Here is a 6,191-nt window from a genome sequence, read left to right on the forward strand (position 1 = left end):
CCCATATTACTCAGCAGTGCCGAGTCATCAATCACTACTGATGGCTCCACCTCCCCTCCAGCCCCATCACAGTCACACTGCCCAAAGTACTCGGAGCGGCTGCTGCAACTAGCAGCCAAATCTGAAGCTGGCAAACAGCCAAAGTACTGTACCACCTTTAATAATTATGTAGTTGGCCTGCCTGCTATGTTTAAAATGAGTAGCTGCATCATATTATATATATGTGTGTGTGTGTGTGTGTGTGTGTGTGTGTGTGTGTGTAAGTGTGTGTAATACAGTATATAATTATATATATATATATATTCCAGTGATCGCAAAAACGCGGTATGACGCGTATTTTACCCCGAAACAGCCACCTGGGACCCATGTTTAGAAGATTAGCGGGTCCATGGCCAGATTAACAATGGGGCGGATGGAGCTACAGCTCCAGGCCTCCACATAAAAATAGGCCCAACATCATGGCAGCATAGTGATGACCAGCAATCAGCTGGCCACATAGTTGGCCATAAATCATAACTATTAAGATTCTATTTCTATTTTTCTCACAAAATTATGCAATTTGTATATTTTTACATAATTACGAAGACATTGGGGCTTATATTGTAGCCCATGTACATGCCCACATGGCTCTGGCCACACCCACACAGCACTTGTCATTCCTCCCAGATTCTCACAATAGGCCCTTGAATATTTTCTGCCCCAGGCCCATGTGGTCCTTAATCTGGCCCTGAGCGGGTCCCACAGGACGCGCTCATCTGGATCTATGTGTCATCGCCCTAGCCAGTCAGCGGCACACAGGAGCCTATCCCCAGTAAATCACCTGTAGCCTGCAGTGTCTTCCTCTCATTGCCCGCCAGTCTGGCACGCTTGGAATCCTCCTCCCCGCTGCGCACTGACCCTGATCTCCACCGCCAGCACAATGCACCTGTGCTGCAGCACTGGCAGACTGGCCCGACACAGCACCATTAGCGCCCTCTGCAATGTGTCTAAGTGCTGTACCTGGCGCAATGTGTCTAAGTGCTGTACCTGGCGCAATGTGTCTAAGTGCTGTACCTGGCGCAATGTGTCTAAGTGCTCTACCTGGCGCAATGTGTCTAAGTGCTCTACCTGGCGCAATGTGTCTAAGTGCTGTACCTGGCACATGTGTATAACGTGCTCTGCCTGGCGCAATGTGAATAACGTGCTCTACCTGGTGCAATGTGTATAATGTGCTCTACTTGATGGAATGTGAATAATGTGCTCTACCTGGTGCAATGTGTCTAAGTGCTCTACCTGGCGCAATGTGTCTAAGTGCTGTACCTGGCACATGTGTATAACGTGCTCTGCCTGGCGCAATGTGAATAACGTGCTCTACCTGGTGCAATGTGTATAATGTGCTCTACTTGATGGAATGTGAATAATGTGCTCTACCTGGTGCAATGTGTATAATGTGCTCTACTTGATGGAATGTGTATAACGTGCTCTACCTGGTGCAATGTGTAGAATGTGCTCTACCTGGCTGGTGCAATGTGTACAATGTGCTCTGCCTGGCGCAAAGTTTATAATGTGCTTTACCTGCTGCAATGTGTATAATGTGCTCTGCCTGGCGCAAAGGGTATAATGTGCGCTGCCTGGCGCAATGTGTTTAATGTGCTCTACTTGGCGCAATGTGTATAACGTGCTCTACCTGGCGCAGTGTGTATAAGCGGCACTACTGTGTGGTGTAATGTGAGTTGCCACTATTATGTAACCATGCCCCTTCCCCACAAAGCCACGCCCCTAAAGTTTTGCTTAGGAAGGGGAGCACCAATTCACTTTCTGATAAAGGGCACCAAAATGTCTAGTGACAGCTCTGGTGCAGACTGTCCTGTATGCTACACAGCCCAGCAGCACTATCATCCCCCTCCTCCCCCTTGCAACACTTTTGTAGTGTTCCAATCAAGTCTGTGACTTTGTATTTGAATCATTAATAAGATTAATAAGAACCTTCATTCCAATGGGACCCAGAAAAGGAAAGGTAGGACCACAATTTTCAAAAGTGAGGGGTCCCTAGGACCCACCTATTTTTTTGACTCCGCGCGATCACTGTATATACACACACACACACACACACACACACACACAGATGTATCATCCGTCACGTTCGTGGGCACGTACAACTATTTGTACCTGCGATCCATAGGAAATGCATTGTGCGATCGCAGTGTGCGAATAGTCTCACCCGGGCGTGTGTAATCATTGCCACAATACTTGCGAACGCATCGCGGCAACAATAAATGACACTTCTGTATAGCTCTCTCTCTCTATATATATATACACATCCAGAGTTCTATGGAAAATGACAGCGGAGTGCACTAATTCAGACCTGATAGCTGTTTTGCGAAATTGCACAGTGGCGGATTATTGAACGACTGTGCAGGCGCATGGATCGTAATGCGTAATGAGGCCAAACTGCGAAAAAATCCTGCATCTTCTTTGATCACTAGGCGAACGTTGGGTGATTGACAGGAAGTGAACGTTTGGGGGTGGTAACTGGCCATTTTCTGGGAGTGCCAGGAAAAACGCAGGCGTTTTCAGGGAGGGTGTGTGACGTCAGCTCTGGTCCGATCAGCCTGTTTGTATCGTACTGTAGGAGTAAGATTAAGTCCCAGCCAATCAGCTCCTAACTGCCATGTCACAGGCTGGGTTTGAAAAATTAGTTAGGAGCTGGTTGGCTGGTACTTTATCTCCATGGACTTTATCTCTACCTAAGGCTTAGTAAATAGACCCCTAAGTCCTGGACTACGCACAGACTGCAAAAATCATTCGATGTTGAGTGAGCTGAGAACGAATTTGCAGCTGACCGGCGTTTGTAAAGATTTTTGCACTGCGTACTCAGACTTGCACGGAGCGGATTTTCACTCTGTCTGGGAGGTGACTATACGAATACAAACCTCTGCAAATTCACAGAGGTGTGATCAGATCTGAATTGGGCCCATGGTCATCAATGTCTGGGCAATATTTATATAAACTATACTGTTGATGTAGATCAGAATAGATACAGGTAAAATTGATTGGGTATAGATTGCTCCACTGATGCCCTCTTCATGGTGGAACCCATATGTATACCATAAGATTTCAGGAAGGCAAACAGTGGCAATTTCGCTTTTTAGACAAAGCTCCTCTGAAAAGAGAGCATTCAGGCCTGTCACCAGTCCCCTCAACAGACTCCGCCCCCATTAGGGCTGCTTCCATAAATTTCCCGGGCTGTGTTTCAATCCCAATCCGCCCCTGGTTGTACGTGTTAATATAATCTAGTCTATACAATGACTGTCGACAAAAGAGACAGAAATGATCAAGAGGTGGTATCCAAGCACCTTAAAACACCTTGTTGGGCCAATCAGCACGCTAAAAATTGCATGCCTCCGCCACCTAAAAGTGGACCCTGGTTACACAGAGAGGGGGGAAATTCTGTAGAGGTACACTGTGCAATTATCACATCTGTGTCCAATCTTCAACCCTTTTATAACCACCAAAACAGATAGGTTTTACTTTTTCATTCTGTCCCAATGGCACATTGCCGATATCTCACATCTAACTGAACTGCAGCATCCTCTTCACTCCTCAAACTCTCCCTCTCTCCTGTCCAAACTGTTGCTTCTCCACAATCGCTATCATGATGATTAAGCCTATAATGGAACTGTAGCTGCATACACAACCAGAGACATGTAACTGCCCCAAATGTGCTTTTGCAATGAGGAGGTCCCATTTAGCCCTACTTAAATATCCTTTTCTGTGTATACTTGGAAGTTACTCCTCAAGTGTTGCAAATGTGTGGAAAGTATTAAAGTGCTTTCTCCAAGGCCATCTAATGTCATAAAGTGGGCCCTGCAACAGGTCGAGTTCTGAGGATTTCCAAGTGGGACAATTACTCACCAAGAAGGAAATGAGTTTAATTGACGTGTACATGAATAAGGACATAGCCTGTCAGGAGGATAGAGTAACTCTGATTCAGAGTCTCTGGAGATGGTTCCCAGGCTCACTCTTATGACACATGTATCAGTACATACGATCTGACAGAATGTTCCCATATTCCCTACACAGCTTGAGGCAGCTGTGAAATGTAGTGGACAGTAGGGAATATCTCAAGTGGGTGCATAAGACTTATACACCAGCCTATGTAAACACACAATTGTTTCCAAAGGGTGCTTGCTTTCTATACACAATATAGGAAGACACTTTCTGTTCTCAGAATTCATAAGAATGCAGATGATCAATTTGTGCTTTTGTGAGGTCACCGATGCCTAATGAATGTATTTGTAATGAATGTAATGTAATTAAGGTATTTGTGTGTTTTATACATTGATCCCTCAAATAACATAAATAAAGTAGTTGTACAGTATAGTCCAGTTTCTGCAGACAGATATAAAAGTGATTTATCTTGAATTTTCTATTAGTAACAACAAGTGCCATGACTAATTCATGGTAACATTCAGAATGCCTTTCCAACATGACGTATAATCATTGTCACCAAATGAGCTGACATCTGACATAAGAAAGATTTTGGACAGTTTAGATAAACAGAACCTGAACATATTTTAAAAGGGTGGCTTGCCTTCAGACAACTTTTATTTAGTTTTATATTTCCACTTGCAAATTTCATCAAATGCATTGCTGTAAGTGAGAGGATTCCTTTAGAGTTTTTCAGGTGGGATGTGCATCATTGTTCCCCTCAAATGCAACACAGCTCTTTTCTGTGTATTGGAAAGAAATATTTTTAACATTATGAAAGTCTTTAAAAAAGTAGTAGTAGTAATAATAATAATAATAATAATAATAAAACACAGAATATTCCCTTTCTCACTATATAAATTTTCAGTCATTGATATGCAATTTTAAAATGCCACAATTACATTTTTTATAACATTACAATTCTATTATTTTCAGGACTTGTTTATATGTGGCTTCTGAGGTAAAAAACCTGTGTCACAGGCAACATCTGCAAGATATTCTTCTCCAAATGCTGATAATTTGATTTAAATTGAGAACAGTTTCATCAATCTGAACATAAAAAAGCAATAATTACAACGTCGTAATCTAATTATAGAAATGTCTAACACTAATGGAATAGCAGAGTGTAGGTCTTTCAATGGCAACATATTTACATTTCAATATTATGAATATTCAGTGAAGCAAAACGTCTGTTTCAATAACATTACAATTTATCTCTGAACCCAAAGCTGTGATATTGGCGTGTATCGTGTTGGATCATTTTCCTGACTCCAGCAGTGTAAAAACGCTAAGAAAAACACCGACTTTATGGTTATTTTATGTGTATTTTTCTTATGTCTACAAAGTGGTGTCAAGTTTAAAACACTATAAACTGTGTTAGGGTTTATGGACTTTAAATATAAGAGGAAGTAACTTCCCCTAGTGAAATACAGTAAGTTTCCTTGTGTTCTGCTAACCACAAATAAAACATTTTGTTTTTCAAAGTATTGTATAAACATAAAAATAACTTTTATATAATTTCCAGCAATATTTAAAGCTTATATTTAAAAAATATTCTAATGTTTAAAGATACAAATTAGAAGGCTTTCTCAGTAAGTGTGTTATATTTGCAAAAACACTATATATACAACATATTTCAAAATAAATCAGTAATTGTGGAAAATATTTACATTTTTATGAAAACTTATTTTTGTGTTAAATCCATAACCCAAATTTGTAAATCATAAATGGTGTATAGGAAGAAAAGATTTAGCTAGACGAATCATTATATTTCATTGTATGTTTAAAAGGTAAGACCCTAATTAAAAAGTGATATACTATTTTAAAATTTAAATTGTTCCATCTTCTGTTTTAAAACCAGCATTGGCAAACCTGTTTCTGAAAGTTCTTTTTCTTATGTATTTGATCATCTGCCTCCAATTCCCAAGGATGAAGGGTATTTAACCCTCAATAAACCATATAAACTGTATAAAAAAAGAACTTGCTTGTTTCCCCACACATACGAAGTCATTACCGCATATATTCATAAAATATATAAAAGAACAGGATTAGCCTAAGAAATGAGTCACATTTTGGCACATTCCTAGGTAGAATTAAACAAATTAAGTACGAAAAAAATTTACCTTGATACAAGATAATTTTTGAAACTTAAGCAAAATATTAATTCTAATGTTAATGTATATAACAAACGCATGTTTTCATTAGAGTAAGGGTAATGTGTG

Source organism: Pseudophryne corroboree, chromosome 3 (assembly GCF_028390025.1).
Source record: "Pseudophryne corroboree isolate aPseCor3 chromosome 3, aPseCor3.hap2, whole genome shotgun sequence".
Taxonomy (NCBI): Eukaryota; Metazoa; Chordata; class Amphibia; order Anura; family Myobatrachidae; genus Pseudophryne; species Pseudophryne corroboree.